Here is a 20,328-nt window from a genome sequence, read left to right as displayed (position 1 = left end):
TCTCTCACCACACCCCTTGCTCAGGCCACCAGAGTCACACATGCCCCCTTACTGTTCCTGAAATACTTCCACTTGTATACTTTGAGTCTCTGCTGCCTCAGACTTTCCTCACAGATGTCCTCTGGCTGGCTTCCTCCCTTAATTCAGATCTCTGCAAAGGAGACCATGGCTCTCCATTGCCTTCTAATTTCCAATAACACCTCTCACTACTCTTTCTCTCCTTTGCCCCACTTTGATAGCTTGTGTTTTTAATATCATATTATAATTTACTTCTTCATTTACTTATTGTCTGTCACCTCTCCCTAGAATAGAAGTTTCATAAGGGCAAGCACTTTGCTTTTCCATGACCTCAACTCCAAAGTCTACAACTGTTGTATATGTATGTGTGTGAGGTGTGTGTGTGTATATATATATATATATATATATATACATATATATATGTATATATATATATATATATATATATATTTCCTGTTATATATACACCATATATATATATACACACACACACACACACACGCACATACATGTTTATATATATGTATATACACACATATTCTTCTTAGTTATGGTCTATAGGCCTATTATAAAAAATAAAGATAAGTATAAATTATTACATAGAAAGCATTTATCATATTAGCCATGCCATTCCTGTTCATACTTTTTAATATGCAGTGAATGTCTTTTTTCTTTCTGCTCAAATATAAGGTCTTTGAGGGAAGGGATTGGTTCTATCTGCTTAATTTTAGTCATTGCTACAATATCGAGTACATGCCTTATACATTTTATCAAACAATAAGTGCATATTGAATGTTGAAAGTACATTATTTTTGACATTACCTTAGCCATTGGTAATTATAATGTAGGCAGGGATATGATATTGTGAATCTTCTTACCATCTTCACTGATAATTGTAGTCTATAATACTAGACATATTTTGATATGTGCTTCATTTTTCATAAGAATAGAGAATGGTTTTAAGACCACACACTTTATGATAGATTTCATTCTCTTTGAAAAAAAAGAAATTCAAGATAAGTTTTGAAATTTCCTGTTAGATATTTTTAAAAGTTACCTATTTTTGTTATCTGGAATTCTAATTTGGTAAAATAAGATTGTCAGTGTATAAATGATCATCATTTTGCTATTCATCTATCAGCCAAAAACAACATTTGTTTTGTTTCAACCATATGTTCTTTTCTTTTTGCTCTATAACAATCTTGTTTTTGTTCATTCATTGGACCTGGCAAATAACTATAAGGGTTTGAATTCCGAAGCCAATTCAGCATTAACTTTATATCCATGACCAATGTCAAATCTGAACTCTGTCTAAGAACTATTGAGTAATCCCATGTTAATCTGCTCCGTATACTAGCTCTGACTAGCACTAATGAACAAGGTTTGATTGGAAACCCCAGTAGATTACTACCGTCCAATGGAATTTGATTTTGTAAGAAACCCCTCCATGGATTTATCCCACCCACCTAAGTCAGGCTGCTGTGGCTCAACAATATTTGAAAAGTCTTTCATACACCCTGTAATTAAAGAAATCCTTGACTCATGGTGCCAGGAATGTAAATGGGTTCCACTTTTATGCTGGTGAATACTAGTTCTCCAAATCATTTTTATTTATTTACACACTTTGACATTCTCTTGATTTACCATTTTTCAAAATAGTTAGGAAAGGTAATACATAATTAAAAACTAAAAAATTTATTTTAAATTACACTTAAAAGCTAAAATTCACTACTCTCTTGAAGAGAATAAACAGGCATGCATGATTTTAAAGTCATATTTAAAATAAAAATATTTGACATAAATATTTTTATTGTGCAGATGTGCTATAATAAAGAAAAATTCATAGGATATTACTTTTTGTTTGTTATAATACCAAAGAAATTAAATGTTAAATTAAAAAGTAAAATCCTTAGTCTGTGTTGCATAAACCCTGAATGATGGTAATCAACCATGATGCGTGACTAAGGCACACATCTGTCCATATGATTTATGACAGAATATAATCAGGGAATAAGCTCTCCATTTTTTAAAGAACTATAGTTCATTGTAAGAAGCAGTCATGTTTATATAGAAGCATGGACATATTTTTCATTTATGCTCTTTCTGTGGAGCTCTTTCCACTTTTCTCTCCAAATTTACTCTTTTTTTACTCATTGCATGCTACACATACCCCTTGTGAACTTCCACTCAGGAAATGACATGATTTCTTCTCATCAGAGAAATGTTTTCTTTTTAAGAGGTGAAAAGCACTTATATTCTGCTTTAGCTGAAGGTGGTCTGTGATACTTGGCATGCTTGATTATGTAATGATTAATGCCAAAAGAACATGTAGATTCAAAGCCTTGCTAAAATGAATATTAGTAAACTTTAGCAACCATACCAGAGTGAACTATATCTTCAGAGGAGGGACTGAAACTCTCTTGAGTATTTGATATCTTTGGCATAAACATTACCGTATAGAGAAAATGCACAATTAGTTTAAAGCCAGTGTATTGGTAGCTAATCTTCGGAGATCATTTAAAAAAGAATCTTCTCCTTGTAGTTACTTGTTAAGCACTTGTTATGCATTAAATTACATTCATCAGTGGATGACATTCATGTAAAGATTTGTTTAATCTGTACTACAAGCTGGCAAGCAATGTATTATTATTTCCTTCACTTACAATTTAGGGAACAGGCTAGAGTTGTAGTCATTTGCCGAAGGTTGCCCAGCAAGTAAGGTGGTAGGATCAAATTTCCAATCTAGGCAGTGTGACTATGCTCATATCTGCGGAGCCTCTTGCCTATGGGTGGTGGAGCCTCTCTTCTCAAATGCAGCCTTCTTCAGGAAGCCCATAATGAGTTTAAACGTGACTGATATGATTTCCCATGTCTTTAAATCCTCAAAGACTTTATTTTATATCTTTCTTAAAATATGCATATTTTCCTTGAATACAGTTAAAATATGATGATGATGATGATGATGATAGTGATGTGAGAACAAAAATCTTTTACTGAGGGTTTACTTTTGAGAATTATTTGCGTCACAAGTATTGGCTCACTTAGTGTCATAATATCACTATGAAGGAGGTGCTATTACTATTCACATTTTACATGTGATTAAACCAAAGTCACACAACTAATAAATTACAGAGCAATGATTGGAACTCAGACTGTCAGATCCCAGATAATGCATCTTAAAAGTTATTGTTTTATCTTATTGCTGGATTATACAGTGGAGGAAGACGGTGCTTTACTACTTTTATAAAGTAGGACCCTAACATTTTAATTTTACTGAGAGTTATCTCCCATAGTGTGTCAGAAAACATGTAGATGTAATTTAGGAGAAAAAAAACTTAGGAAAACCATACAAGAAAAGGTACTTTTATTTATAAATAAATATATGTTAAATTAAATATGTAACCCTAATATAACCATAATATAAAAGTAAAGATTGTGAGATAAAATTGGAATTATCAAATTAGAACTGGACTTATAAACTATCTGTTCTCCTCCATAGATTGCATCCAAACATCTTGGTTTTATCTAGGTAAACTGAAATTTAGGAAAATGTAATTGTAATCAAATTGATATTATCAAATAACCCTAGTTCCTAAAGTCAATAATGAAGAATTGAATTCAGCTAATTACGTATTTGGCTAATGTTAGGTAATTCACCAGTATTAACGGCCACTATGTATTTAGTATACCTTTGATACAGACCTTTTCATATGTCTTATCACTTAGTCTTTATAATAAATCCTGAATGGCAATCATAATTCTAATCAATTTGTGGAAGAAAAAACAGAGACACAGGGAGGGTACATAACCTGCACTGGCGTAACACAGCAAGTAAATTGGAAAACTCCATGTGATTTCAAGTCTCTCCTTTCTTACTACATTACAATATTTCATCCTGTATAACATAATTAAATAATTATACATAGTTTATCTTTTTTACTTTGAACTATAACTGCTCTGTGCCAAGGTCATAATTTATACAGGTAACTGAGTGACAAAAGGAACACTCAATGCCATTAAAGAAAAACAGTTAACGTTACAGCTCCCATAGAATGAGAGGCATGATACACCATGCAGTGCCATGTGAGAAACCATGTTTTGGTCGGGAAGAGAAGCAAGTCCAAGGGGAGAATCTTAGCACAGAGCCTTTAATGGGGTTTCTTCAGGAAAGGCAGCATAAGGCAGAGATGCAATTTAGGATTAGCTAGTTTATACAATTCCAGTAGGCTTTGTGCTACAGGAGTAGACCCTAGTTATCTGGTACCTGGCCCTGGGTTCATTTAGGATAGGAGAAATAATGGTTTTATCCGTGACTTAGATAGGAAGGTAAGTGGTGGTGCAGTTTGGGATCTATAGTTCTACGCATAAAGATTATGTCCCAGGGATGCCTGGTTGGATCAGTCAGTTAAGCATCCAACTCATGGTTTTGGCTCAGGTCATAATCTCACGATTTCATGAGTTGGAGCCCTGCGTGGGGCTCCACACTGATATTGCAGGGCCTGATTGGGATTCTCTCTCTCCCTTTCTCTCTCTGCTTCTCTCTTTCTCTCTCTCTCTCTCTCTCTCTCTGGAAATAAATAAATAAACTTGAAAAAATGCTCCTGATAAGTTCTATATTACCCCTAAGAATTAGCTACCCTAGGAAGGTCAGCCTTTCCCCAGGACAGTAAGATCCCCAAGAGATGCCAAAACATCATAAGATATAGAAAATTAAATATATACTCAGCATAAATATAAATTTAATATACATTAAATCTATTATATATAAATAAATATACAAATAAATAAAATACAATAATAATAATGACTAACATGCTTCTAAAATTGACTTCCTTTTCATGAAGAAAATTAATGAATAAAGATTCCAATACTGTTCATTTTTGCAAATGGAGATGTATTCCCTTTTTACTTTTTATACATAATGCTATATGACCAACCACATGCATTTAGTAATATAAGTAGGTGATGCTAGCAATATGAATGAAATTTACAATTTTGCTAGCAATGAGAAACAATTTCTTTCATTAATATACTTTTAGAAATCGGGCTTAGGACAAATCCCTACTAAAACTTAGCAACTTTTTTTTTTTTTTTTTTGGGACAGAGAGAGACAGAGCATGAACGGGGGAGGGGCAGAGAGAGAGGGAGACACAGAATCGGAAACAGGCTCCAGGCTCCGAGCCATCAGCCCAGAGCCTGACGTGGGGCTCGAACTCACGGACCGCGAGATCGTGACCTGGCCGAAGTCGGACGCTTAACCGACTGCGCCACCCAGGCGCCCCAGCAACTTTTTTAATGTACTAGAAGGAGCCTGTCATTTTTACTGTGTAGAGGCAGAATAAGCACAAAATCTATAGATAGGAGATACAAGTAGTAATATGTTATAATACCCAAAGGCAAGAAATCATTTTCTTATGAGAGCAAGAAGATTTATATGTATAGCTCCTGTTAAGTATCATCAGGATTAAAGGTAAAATACCCATTATCATGTGGCCTTGGTATGTGGTCAACATAAATATTCCATAATCACAGTAATAGTGTGGGCCTGGGAAACAACAAAGAGAACAGAGGTGGGCATGATGTCAAATGTGGCAACAGGGAGGTGGGTCCCTTACTGCCAGCTCCGCTCTGGATGTGGGTTGACCTACTAGGGAGTTTTAGTATTTTCATGTATTTGATAGTCTGGTGGAGTCTATGAACTGCTTCTTAGGCTGATGTTTTTAAATGCAGAAATTAAAAATATAGTATTTCAAGGAAAACAGTTATAATAAAGTTATAAGAATCCTAAAAAGAACACATTTGTGATTTAGTAATGTAAGCCTTTTAAAATTAAAGCATTAGATAAGGGGATCCAGTGGAAGATCTAGTAATATCATAACTTGAAAGAAATGGTCAGTTATAAATGGCTTTCTGAGATTTCTGAAAGAATCATAATGTGATGTGAAAATATCTGATTTCTTTTGGTGATACAGTTACAGGTATTTCTATAATGACTGTATTTTTTACTTACACTTATGAAGGAAATTCTACATGTGACTTGAAATTTAGTGAAAATAAATTTTATTTCTAACCCAAGTTCATTGATCACCTGAATTTTATACCATATTCTTGGCATACTGTTTAACCTGGTTAATAACCTTCAGGACCTTAGGAATCTTTTCATGAAATTAAGGAAGTGGTTATGTCAGTGTCAGTGTCTTTGACATCATCTGCTTCTTCACCTGCTGCTCCCTTCCAGCTAGTTGCCCTTCTAATTACTGTACCTCAGAAAAGCCAATTATGTTTGTATTTTTTACAAAAATGAGCATTTCATCAGGGTTTGGCGTGAGTAAGCTAAGCACTCTGTGGCTTATCTACCCTTCCAGTTTCCCTTCTCCCCCTCAATGTCCCCAGTCAAAATATTAATGCTAAGAGGTCACAGAGCCTGAGAACTAAGTCTTAGTATCAGGATGAATAATCTTCTAACACCAATTCTGTCACTGATTATCCATGTTCATTGACTTCTCTCTCTCTCAACTTTCTTACCTATAAAGTGAATTAAAAATACCTAACTCCCTGAAATGTTGTCAGAATTAAAAAAAAAAGAAGAAGCTTAATGGTATAGAGTGTTTTAAACAGGTTTTGAATTATAATAAATGCCCAGTAATAGCAGTTATTGCTATCTTGACTTCTGGGATTTGGTGGCTGATGCGTGATAAATTGCTATATTAATCAGCATCTATGTGGTAGATAAGGAGACTTGAAATCACTTGAAATGAGGGTTAATGTGTTGTTTGTTTGTTTGTTTGTTTGTTTATTTATTTATTTATTTTGAGAGACAAAGAGAAAGCATGAGTGGGGGCAGAGAGAAAGAGAGTGAGAAAGAGAGAATCCCAAGCTGGCTTCACGCCTTCAGTGCAGAGCCGTATGCGGGGCTCAGATCTCATGAACTTGAGATCATGACCTCAAGAGTTGGGTGCCTAACCAACTGAGCCACCCAGATGCCCCAAAATAAGAATTAATGTTTTGTGCAGCCTTATGTGTTTGTATTATCTTGTGAGCGTGTAACATTCATAATAATCTTTTACATGAATATAGGTAAGCAAAACACTCTCAAGACCATACCTATGTATAATAGGGAGGATTTCTGAGTAGTTAGATCTCAGGCAAGTTGGTTAAGTTGATACCTGGGTCTCGTAGTATTGTATCCTACCATGTACCTCACATCCAGGTGTGATAAAGGTGGCTATATAAACAAATGTTATTGAGCAATGTAGAGGTACATGAAAGTCATTTTATGCCAACTGACCCATTTGTTCTAATCTGTACATGTTACTGGACACAAAAAGAAATAATTGATTCACACAATAAGTGATAAAGATAGAGCTTTTAATGATTTCCTTACTTAAACTATGTTCCAAAATTCTGGTAACATATAATTTTTATTAACAATTTATTCATGCTTACCAATTTGGTATTAACATTTAAAAGCTAAAGAAAGCATGGGACTGAATATGAAAAAGCCATATTTCTATTTTTTAAATGCTACCAATATTTAAAAACCGTATTTATTCATATTAAATGCCGAAGAATTTTGTATCACTCATTTTAATGGATGAGGCAAAGGAGGCTCAGATCTGACCTAAAAAGTCATTTGATGAACAATTCATTTTGCTTATCTGATAATTCATATTTTGTTTCTTTTAAAAATAAAAACATAGCCACTATCTCCAGACCAATTGGTTTTTCAGAAACAAATGTATCTTTTCAAATGATATTTATTTCAAAGCTTATTTAGAAAGGGGGCATTTTTAATACAACTTTGCAGTTCCAGGACTTGCTGAAGTAGTTGAATTTTCATGGAGTTTGTCCTAAGAAATGCTGTCCACCAGAGAACAGTCATTTCAGTTAAATAATTTATTGGCAACTCAGCAACCATAATAACTGATGAAATATGTTGAGACAAGGAGTAGTCAAGTATAGTGAGTGTGAAATGTACTGTGAATTTTAGAATAGGAAGAGCATATATCAGGAAACATGACGAATAATGCCTACAAAACAATGATTATATTCGTTATTCCTATTTTTGAGCTGAAAAAACAGTGATATTTAGAGAAAGAACAATTGTGTTAAAATATAAATTAAAACTAAAAGAGTTACACTATGCTATGACAAAGTTCTATGCCAAAAAAAAAAAAAATAGCCTATTACCTTTAACACCTACCTAGGAAGAGATGTCACTGAGCCCATAATAATCATGGGTAACTATCATATAGCCCGTATCTAATTCTCTATACACAGCACACTTAATCTCCGCAAAATCAGGGTAAAACTTAGGAAATTAAATGAAACGGAAGAAGTCAAAGTGCGTTCTTCGGTTTACTGTTTTCACAGTCACCATCAGTGACCCAGTTTTGTTTTGTCTTTTTTCCTTCCAAGGAAAGAATCTATACATCATTTCCACAAGTTTTGTATAAAAGTCCCTCAAGGCTACATGCAACTAATGCTTCTTTGGGACAAATGTAGCCCAAGGGATGGAAAGAGTTTTGTAGAGTCCAAAAGCTGAATCTTACATTAATATGGAGAAGTGTCCTATTAGCATGATGGCTATCAGCTAATAGTAGAACTTCCTAATGTGTGTTTTTTTTTTTTTTTTTTTTTGCTGGTATCATGAGCTTTGTGCTGGGTGTACTGGTTTATTTGGAGCCTGCTACTTGTGAAAGCTTCACCTTTTCCATTTTTAGAAAATGTGAGGCAGCAAAAAGGGTTTTGACAAACTGCAGAGATCCTGCAGAGTTTAATCAGCTTGATTGTGGGCACCCTGCCGCTCTCCTTGTCTCTTATTTTATTTGACCACTAGCAGTTTGGGGAGGGGGTGGAATTCTGCTATTGGATTATAGTTTTCAAAGAAAGTAAAAGAATGTGGTTGGGGAAGATTAAAAATCTGCTTCATACAAAATTACCAGCAAGTCATAGAAAAGAAGACTCACAGGAGCTCTGAAATGGTAACTCATGCTCTCTCTCTGTTTCTCAATGTTTCCAAGTAGTGTACTTTTAATATACAGACTTAGAACATCTCTTTTATCTGTAATGACTGATAGGATACAGTGGCGGTGTATTCTCTATGATGCCAAAGCAAAGGAGTTTCGGTTATGTTAGTAACATAGTGGATTTTTAGTTTGTGCATCTGCGTTCTGTGTGTTGTGAAAGGTCATTTTCTCAGCATAAGAATTTTAAATTATTATTTGAAAATATTAACTGATTTGCCTCCAAATAGTCCTTCATATCAGCACTTATTTTGGTTTTAATTTGGTTACGATGACACTGAAAGTTAAAAATGGTACATATAACCTAAAGCAATGGTCTTTCTCACTAAAACAATTTTATCTCAGATAATTTCTCTCAAATGAAAATGAAAGAAAAACATGAGAACATGGTAAAATGGATGGTTAGTTTGAAAACAGGGAGTGCTTTTTAACATAAACAACAAAAGCCAAAAGGAATTGAAGTTAGAGGAAAAGGACCCATGCTTACAAAAATGAAAAGAAAAAAAAGTAATTAGTAATTCAAAAATAACTAAGAGGAAGTAATCTCTACAATTTTAGCCAATGCATATATTAATTTTAATGCATGTATTTAAATTAAATAGACTATTGGTCAAATTTATAATGAAAAATAATAGCATCAAAATATCTCACATCAAGGTATAGGTATCAGAAGAAGCTATTTGAATATAATTTAAAACAGTAAGTTTTTATGTAACATTTTTGAAAAATTCTTAACCATAAACCTGAAACATTTGCTACATTTAGTTATTTACGACGGGAATATGTAGTTGATTGCTTTTATCAGTGTTTTGGGGTTGCATTTTGTATTATTGCATCACATTAAAGATAAAATGGAGAGAAACTTTGTTTGCTAAAAATCGCTTACTAATTGTTGAGGAAGGCAATGAACTACTACAAGACTGGTTTTAACAGAGACAATTTAGATAATTTCTATTTTTTTGTTTATATCCTATGATTTTGTGACTTCATAACTATAGCTGATACTTTAAAAAACAGAGTTTTTTGGGGCGCCTGGGTGGCTCAGTCGGTTAAGCGTCCGACTTCGGCTCAGGTCACGATCTTGCGGTCCGCGAGTTCGAGCCCCGCGTCGGGCTCTGGGCTGATGGCTCAGAGCCTGGAGCTGGCTTCCGATTCTGTGTGTGTGTCTCTCTCTCTCTCTGCCCCTCCCCCGTTCATGCCGTGTCTCTCTCTGTCTCAAAAATAAGTAAACGTTAAAAAAAAAATTAAAAAAAAAACAGAGTTTTTTTAGATAATTGTATCTATTATTTTTGTGCCAGTCATCCAAGAAGAATAGAAAGTATACCTTTCCATATCTTAGAGTCTTTCCTCCCCAGTGCTTGCATCTCTAGTAGTAATGCCATCAATGAAACCAAGGTCTTCAAAAGTTAACAGCTGTTCTCTGAAGGAGAGTAGTTCATGTTCTCTCCAGCCTAAAGGTTTACATTTGCATATTTTACCTGTGCAGTGCGCTGACACATTTACCAATGACATTATATATCTTTAAATCTCAACTTGATATGATGCTGTAGAATGTTTTGCGGAACGATTTTGGTAAGGTTAATTACCATTTGGAAATGGATGGCGTGCTGTGACAATCCTTCCCAGCCAGAACAGTTAGTAGAAAATTATTCACAACAGAGAACTTCTCTGGATAATAATTTTTTCAGGTATTTATTTATTCCTCATAATTCTACAGTGCTTTGAAAGATTTATTATGAGATTAAAACAAAACAAGCTACTTTCCATTAGTGTGGCACTATTCCTTTCTCCTTTTTATATTCAGACAAAACCAGAATTTAGTCAGAAAAAACGGCATTCTGATTACATCTTGCATGCCATTTCCCTGGAATTCCTGCTATACTAAGATGGCATAAAATGAGTCCTTTCTAAAGCAAGCATTGCTCATCTGAGCCAAAGTGACTATCGTCTCTGACATGCTGTTTTCTCTGCACCTTTTGCTTCTGTGCACTTTCTATTGTATTGTTCAGTCATTGAGGCTACACTAAGTTGTGCCATGGTAACAGATGACCTCAACATCTCAGTGTCTTTATAATACTCAAGTTTATATATTTCATATGTTGTATGTCCATCACGGGACAGTTCAGGCTGTGCTCCATCATTCTTAAATGAAGAAGCTGACCTATCTGAAACTTGCAAATCTCAGTGAAGAAGGAAAAGAGCAAAGAAAGAACCAAGAGCTCTATTTTGAAGCCTCTCTCCAGATGTGGCACATTTACTTGCAGTCACATGTCACTGCCCAAAGCAAGTCACATGACTACATATAATAAAGTCAGTGGTGCTGGAAGTCTAATGTTCCTGCAGGGTCTGACCCAATAGCACTTATCTTAACAATGATACAATTTACCAAAGTCTGATCATAAATATTCACTTCCCTCTGTTATATAAAATCCCATCTATTACAGTGTCAGACTCAAAATCTAGAACCAAATGAAGGTCTTCATCTGGAGAACTAGGAACTAAGTAAATCATTTATCTACTTTATCGCCCCACCCAACCATGCACACACACACACACACACACACACACACACACACACACACACATACACACACACACGCACATTTGTAATACATTATGGTAGAACAGTGACATACTTTTAATCAGAAAGGAGAAGAAGTTAAATACAATCAGCAAGTAGATCAGAGCAAATCTGAAATGATAGTGAGCATGATCCTTTCCTGGTTATGGGGAATGTTCCCTGATTGGTCCCCTGTTCTAATGCCTGCCAACAACTGCCTACCCTATTATTCTCTATGGTTCTTAGCTCTTTCCTCTGGCAGATCTTATACATTATTCATCCTCCTTGACATTATCTGAATGGGGAATTGTAGAAAGTCCCGACCCCCCCAAGAGGCTAAGGAGCTTCCTAAGCCTGATTTTGCTGCCAGTGGAAATTTGGGAATTCTGAAGTTTGCTTTAAATCTTGAACACTCATATTCTCTTTTATTCCAGGCTGGCAGTTCCCTTGGCCGCACAACTTTCTCAAAACATAGTAGGCTTCTTATTTATACTATTTTAGGTTATTCACAACCATGCACCAGTCGCCTCACCCGTGATTTTTTTTTTTTTCTCTAAACTCAGGTATCTTGAAGTTATTTGGCTTCTAGAAGACTTGTACCCTTTTTTATTCTATTTTCTCTGAGCCATTTCATCCAAAGGAACGTGTTTACTGACTTCTCCCTTAATCAGTGCAGAGATACCCTTGATTTGCTCTTTGCTAAGAAGCCGAGTTGTAATTAGCTTTTGTAACTTAAAGCATTCCACATTTTTCTCTTTTACTAATTGGAGATAAGAAACAGTTTCATCTTTCAATGCTGCAAGGCCTGTAATTTCCAGATTCTCTCTCTTCCTGTTGATTCTGTTTACAAATTGGCCATAACTTGAAGCCACAGCTAATTTAGAGCATTATTTGCTTCCCAATCTATAAAAGTTTCCAGTTTTACTGAATGTTTCTCCAATGCATTACATGGGCCACCATCTTCCCAATCTCCAATAAAAATGTTCTTACTACTTACTGCTTGGCCCCAGGGCTGATATATAATTGATTATTATTGTAATTATTTACTTCTAAGCACCAAATTTCATATCAATTAGTATAGGCTGTCAATAGTATATCTATTAGCATATACTAATAGTACAAAATAATACAAAAATAGTACAAAATAGTATAAAACTAATAGTATATTAATTAGTATAGCATAGTATTAGTTTATGCTGAGGTAATTAATGACTTCACAAGAAGAATAAAGATTTTTCTGTATAACTCACTGATAGTTATTTGTGTGATGGTTTCAGTTCTGTTTCATTATTTTGTACTCAGACTTAAGAATTAGTTATGTTCCCAGGAAGAAAGGTGATGACAGAACCATGTTGTGGCCCCTAGAGCTTCTGCTCAGAAATAGACCATGTCACTTTTACTCACACTATATTTGCCAAAGCAAGTTATGTTGCTTACTCTTAAGTAAAAGGAGTGGGAAGTATAATCTTTCAGATATGGAAGGACAGAGTAGGGCAAACATGTAAATATTTTCACAATAACGTGATCTTATACATTTGTCTTAGAAGAGACGTAGCTTCAAAGTACATAGTATCTGGAGTTACTTGACTAACACTTGCTAATTAATGGGTATACTAACATGCCAGTTGCTTGACATTTTTGGTAAGTGTTGTTATTTTCCAATGGACCTGATAATGCTGATGCTGCTTATAAATACTTGACTTGTTGATATTACTAAGATTAGTATAATATAGAAATTTGCTTCACTCATATAATATTAGATAGTCATTGGGGAAAAATAGATGCTTTGTAACAGAGTTTATATATAAATAATATATATATATATATTTGTTTTATATATATATATATATATGTATATATATATATATATATATATATAAATTGTATATAAATAAATGTCTATGATTTTTATTTCCCTAATTTTTCCAGGAAATTAAACCATAGATTTACATCAATCTCTGTCTTAAATAGAATTTCACCTCTTCATCTAATTACAAAACTAGATATATTCCCTGAGTGAGACCTGAGGGGTTTTTATAGACATTAGACTATCAAAATATCTTATGACATGGACCAGGTCTAGAATGAACATAGAAGCTATGGGACAGACACTTGAAGGGTAGAAAAGATGGATGTTGAATAGACACTTCTCTAAAGAAGACATCCAGATGGCCAACAGGCACATGAAAAGATGCTCAACATTGCTCCTCATCAGGGAAATACAAATCAAAACCACACTCAGATATCACCTCAAGCCAGTCAGAGTGGCCAAAATGAACAAATCAGGAGACTATAGATGCTGGCGAGGATGTGGAGAAATGGGAACCCTCTTGCACTGTTGGTGGGAATAAAAACTGGTGCAGCCACTCTGGAAAACATTAAAATAAATTAAAAATAGATCTACCCTATGACCCAGCAATAGCACTGCTAGGAATTTACCCAAGGGATACAGGAGTACTGATGCATAGGGGCACTTGTAGCCCAATGTTTATAGCAGCACTCTCAACAATAGCCAAATTTTGGAAAGAGCCTAAATGTCCATCAACTGATGAATGGATAAAGAAATTGTGGTTTATATACACAATGGAATACTACGTGGCAATGAGAAAGAATGAAACATGGCCTTTTGTAGCAACATGGATAGAACTGGAGAGTGTTATGCTAAGTGAAATAAGTCATACAGAGAAAGACAGTTACCATATGTTTTCACTCTTATGTGGATCCTGAGAAACTTAACAGAAAACCATGGGGAAGGGGAAGGAAAAAAAAAGAAAAAAAAAGAGGTTAGAGTGGGAGAGAGAGCCAAAGCATAAGAGACTCTTAAAAATGAGAACAAACTGAGGGTTAATGGGGGGCGGGAAGGGGGGAGGTAGGTGATGGGTATTGAAGAGGGCATCTTTTGAGATGAGCACTGGGTGTTGTATGGAAACTAATTTGACAATAAGTTTCATATAATAAAAAAAACCTGAGAACAAACTGAGGGTTGATGGGGGTGGGAGGGAGGGGATGGGTGACGGGTATTGAGGAGGGCACTTGTTGGGATGAGCACTGGGTGTTGTATGGAAACCAATTTAACAATAAATTTCATATTAAAAATAAATACATAAATAAATAAACTGAAAAAAAAGAAAAGATGGATGTTATATTTGTAAAAAAAAAATTATGTCTCTTCAGTCATCATAACCATTCATCTATGAACACAGCATACTCTTCTAGACCTTTCTACCTACTCGGCAAGTACAGTTTTACCTAATAATTGTAAAACTAAATATGAGACCATTCAACTTAAGAGGAAAGAAAACAAAACAGTTTCTTGACAGGTAATTTAAGGGAAGAAAGCCTATTGAAAAATGTTTGAGACAACAGAAAAGGACAATAATGAATTAATTTGATTTATTCTCAAATAACTATGGATCTATATTTTTGTTTTTATAGGCTTGGATAATAAATAGCTTAAGTGAGATTTGTAATGTATGGCTTCATTCTTCTTATAATGACTACGGTTTCATTCTCAAAATTGGATTCTTTTGATATTGAGGACAAAGGAATTTCAGGGGGAAAAATAAGGATTTAGCAGTATATCACAGGTGATACTCAAAAAAAAATTATAAATAACAGTGCATGATTTCATTAGAGTCACGTAGCCACTGTGGTTAAAAAAATCTGATATTTTGTTTGCAGTGTTTCAAAAAGAAGCATTGCTAAATCTACATTCCAGATACTTTAGAGTAAGAAATGTTACAGACATCAGGAAGCTTCAAAACATGCTTGTACCAATAATGTTTATAACTATAATTAAGAAATAGTAGATTCAAAGTCTTCTAAGAAATCATAGATATTCAGGATAAGAGGTTCTATATATTGAGAATAGGCAATCACATATATTCAGAAGAAAATAGAGATTCCAAAATTTTTGATGGTACTAATCACTTGGGTGATTTAAGCTTCAAGTTTAATTAAGACATAACAAAGTATGTACAAATCAGTTAAGGATTCTCCAAGATGTGTGTATGTGTGTATATATGTATGTGTTTTTATGTGTGTGTGCATATGTGTTGTGTGTATGTAATATATAATAGCACATATTTTATAAGTTTCATATAAATGCAAATAATGTGTATATATTATGAGATATAGGATGGCATTGGTAACTAGTGTGTACTTTCAAACATTTAAGCTAGAGGCGAATAGTTCATAAAGTTTTTGTGTATTTTTAAAGGGGAAATTATTTTCAGTTTAATTTTTTTCAAGCCTTTGGAAATTGTATTTTAGTGTTGGAGTTCTCTTCATGATGTTTTAATGACCAAAAACTGTCCCAAGAAATTTTTCCAGGATGATTTAAGTTTGAGAAAGACACTGAAAGTTTATTTAAGACAAAAATTGGCCTTAAGGGTCTTAAGCTAAATTTTCTATTTGTATGTACTTTGTGATTTCCTTGAAAAATGAAAATGATGTTTTTAGTTTTATGTATCTATTATGAATTTGGAGCAATAGTGACAATTTAGGGTTTAGAAATTACTTAAAGGATATGTATGATGCAATATTTTAATTAATTTATATTTATTTTCAGCCTATGTCAGAACCAGTCTAAGACTGGATGACACTCACCTATTTTAGGTCTTTTGATACCCTAGGTATCATTTCTTTGTTTCAGAGGGCTTACTCCATAGTGTTTCAAATATATTAAATCTACCTTTGTCCCACAGTAAACACTTTTGTTTGTTTATGTTAAAAATTTGAAAGGATTTTATAAATTTGCCCTTGCATTATTATCTTCTGGCTTTTTTCTTCAATAATTATTATGCATCTTGAGGGATAAGTGCAGGGTAAGATAATCTTAATTATAAGAAATTTCAACTTAACATAATAAGGTTGAGAGGTTACATTCAACAAGCATTTAAATATCCCTTAATATCTGATTTGCATCTTTTTTTTATATTCTAGAAGCCATTTAATTTTTTACAATTTAAATATTTTTCCAGGACCTTGAAAAGTGTATATTTTATCCCTGAGCAATTTTCTCTAGTGCTTAATGAGATATCAGCCCCAGATGTATGTACTTGCAATCTTGACTATACATCTTTAATCCTCTGTTTCCAGACTTGGAGCCTGAAACACCCCTATAGACTGATTTAGATTCTTACCTCTGTGAATCCTAAGCATTCAGTACTTATCACCATCATTATATTCATCACATTGAACTGCAATCAATAATTTAGTTGTCTGATTCTCAGTAACATAAAAGAAAGGAAATGAGAATATATTCATTCATTAACTCAAATATATACAGCCATTCAAATATATATCTTCATATTCATTACATATATTTAAATGATACTCTACACCACATCGTTCTATGCACTAGTGATATAGTGGCAAATAAAAAGCAAGTCCCAACTCCCCAAAGGTTATATTTTAGTTGCACACCTAATTAATTTTGCACCTAAAACATTGCCTGGACATACTGGGTATAGTTAACAAGTATTTTTAAATGCATAAATAAAAAAATTGTATAATGAAACATAAGAATGTTTGGAGTTACTTAAATTTAGATACTTTAGTACAATTTAAATATGCAGGACAACACATATCTTCATGTTATTTGAAATATAATACAACTACTAATTCTAATCAAAAACAATTGGAATTGTAAATGAAATTAAACCTCAGTTGATTAGTTTTTTGTTTATTCATAATCTTTCTCCCAAAGGAACTCATAGACCCATCTTCTCATGAGTGACAAAGAGGAGAGATGAAGGGAGGAAAGGAAGAAGACGGAGAAAGAGCAAGAAAAGAGAATGAGATTAAATTTGGAATGAACTTTTCTAGGAATATTAATGACAATTTAAGTCTTTCCAATAAATTTGCAATGTTATTTATAAAGAAAATGACCAGTGTAAGTTTCAATTCAGTTAACTCCTAGTAAATCATTGTTTAATGAAAACAAATAGAGCAGAAAGTAGAATGTTGTATTTGTTCTTAGTATATCCCTGTAGGAACTGGCAGACATCACATTTGTCAAAGTCACAACTCCTTTAGAGTTTCCAGGAGAACACCAGGATCAAAGAAATTAAATAGATAAGATAAAGACTTACATTTTATTTGCAATAGGAGTTTCCCATTTAAGATTCACTTGTTACTATCATTTTAGAACAAGTTAAAAGTATACCGGTTAGGAATCTTTACCTGACGCTAATGGAACCTCTTTTGACAGATTTTTCTGTTGAAAATTATGTGTTGTAAATTGGAGAAAAGAACTGTCAGGTTGGATCAGACATTTTGTATCTGCAGGTGGCTACTTGGCTCATATAGTGTTCCCAACGATAGATGCAAAAACTCATCTGTGCCAGAATGTTCTCTACATTATCAAAGAAGGTGCATATTCTCATTCTGTCAAACAAGTATATTTTAATCATAGTTATAATTATTGAATTAACCAATATTCCAAGTGTTAATTTGTTTTTCCAACTTGATGGTTCCATTTGATCAATTTTCTTTAGAGATAAATGAAGTAGTAAAACTTCCATTGTGTAAGTAAGCTTTTTTAATTCAATTATCCACAGCATTTTTTTTTTGCAGTATTTTGTTTCGATCAGTTTTATTGTTAACTAGAGAACTATATTCATGGCCTACATTTTATCGATGTTTGTAGTATATTTTCTTATCAGTTCAAATTTGTCTAAAGTTATAACCATATTATATTTTGCTTCTCCACCTTCCTCTTATCATTTCTTCCTTACTTACTACTCACTGATTTTATTGCTATTTCTGGAACCATCTATGTGCAGTCTTGCTTGCCTAAGCCTTTGTATCTATTGTTCCTTTGGTCTCGAATATGCTTTCCTGAGATATCCACATACTTTCTTCCTTCAGACTTCAGGTAGAATGTCACCAACTCAGAGAGGACTTCCCTGACTTTCCCAAGTGAATTGATACTCAGCCACCTTCAATCCTCTTATTTTATAGCACCTACCATCGCCTTACATTATATAATGAATTTGTATATTATATGATTTATGGATTGTATAAAATTTAAGTGTCTCAAGGCCAGGCACATCAGTTAGTAGTTAATGCTGCCTAAAATTGTGCCTGGCACCTAGTAAATAATAAAACATTTAATGAATTAATCTTACATATCTATGTGGGTTATGAACAATTAGATCAGTTAAAGTCTATGAAGCTGTTCATGAAATAGAACATTGATAACATCAAGTTAAAGAAAATTCAAATGTAAAAAAATGGAAGCCCTTATATTTGGAATAAAACTTCTCTTTCTTTAGGCTTCCAACAGCCGAAGTCAGAAAGAGATCAGAATGCTGAAGTATTCTGTTCGTCCCTCCGCAGGCCTTTAGGTCTTCATATACAGGAGATTCAACCACATGATAGAAATGAGGCCATCACCAGAAGGGCATGAGAGATTGTCAATATGTTTAGAGTAAGTTGACATCTAGACTAGCCATAGGATGCTTCCTATGTAAGTCAAAAGGAAGCCCACACGTGGTGTATGTTCCTCCTCTACAGGCCATCACTGTTGCGAGTCAAGGGACAGAGTCCCTGTGCTGGTCTAAAGATGTCCATCAGAAGTCAAGAAGAATTCACACATCCTTAGCTGGGTCAGAGAGCACTCTCCTCAAGTGTCAAATAGTTACCCTGAAGCCCAGAACACTCCTGACAAGACCTCACAATCATCCCCCTGCCCCTTTTGACACTCGCAGCCTCATCTCTATGCTCTCTCGGGAAAAATCAGGATTTGATTTCTCATGCCTGCTCTCTCATTTTATGTCCGTGGCTAAAAGGAACCCAGAACTTGCCAGGCATTCCTGGTTCTCAAGTCACTAATCTTCATCACGATTCCTCTCTGTCTCCTGATACCCTTTCACCATGCTCTCTGGAACTCACCAACAAGCCCCTTTATCTTCACTACTTTTATGTAATTTCCCCTTATCTTCTTTCTAAATGAAACCTGGTTCTTCTTTGATGACTCTGCTTCTCGTGCCAGCCTCCAAGAGATGGCTATTTCCCTACCACACCACTTAAATCACTGAGATGGAGGTGAAGTAATGTTCTCTTGCTCTTCAGTGTCACTTCCAAAACTGTCTTTTCCCTCCTCCCCAAAACTGCCTGTGATGTCATGACATTAGCAGATACTAGCTGCTACTCCTCTTTAAGAAGTCTTTTACCAACCTCTGATCACTTCCTCTCTTCTGTTAAGATTTTAGCTTTAATTTACTGTCTCTCTTTCCAACGCCTTTCTTGTCTTACAATATGGTAATTTCAATATGCTTGTAGACTTCAAAAACACTAGTCTCTCAGTTACTTGACTTCTCTCCCCCAAAGATCTTGTTTTCCACTCTATCACTGTCATGAAATACTTTCACTATCATGTGATACACGTATCCAAGGAATGTGGAACATGGTATTGACACTTCAGTTTCAGTTTTTGCATATACACTCGGGGTAATAGATTATCTGTTTATTTACTTGTATACCTAGCATAAATTCTTTGCTTAAATCAACTCTAGAAGTTTTCTATAATTCTATCAGGTAGTAAGGGATCCAATAAAAACATGTGTGAATACATATAGGATAATGTAGTCTATGTTTCTCATAAATATAGCAATCTAGAAATATTCTATATTTCTCAAAAAGGCACAGTAAAAAAACAGGATTGGACATAATGAGAGAAATGCTACTTCAGAGTCTATATTACTGTAGTTTCTGTTG

General features: G+C 34.3%; 1 protein-coding gene across 2 annotated transcripts in view; it reads left to right on the top strand.

The window, feature by feature from the left end:
* The window catches only part of SEMA3A (semaphorin 3A), a 465,628-nt gene that overhangs the window by 128,082 nt on the left and 317,218 nt on the right, over nt 1-20,328 (top strand). The window lies entirely within an intron of this gene.

The sequence above is a fragment of the Panthera uncia genome, chromosome A2 (genome assembly GCF_023721935.1).
Source record: "Panthera uncia isolate 11264 chromosome A2, Puncia_PCG_1.0, whole genome shotgun sequence".
Lineage (NCBI taxonomy): Eukaryota > Metazoa > Chordata > Mammalia > Carnivora > Felidae > Panthera > Panthera uncia.
Note: the sequence above shows the minus strand (reverse complement) of the source record. Positions and strands in the feature narration are given on the sequence as shown.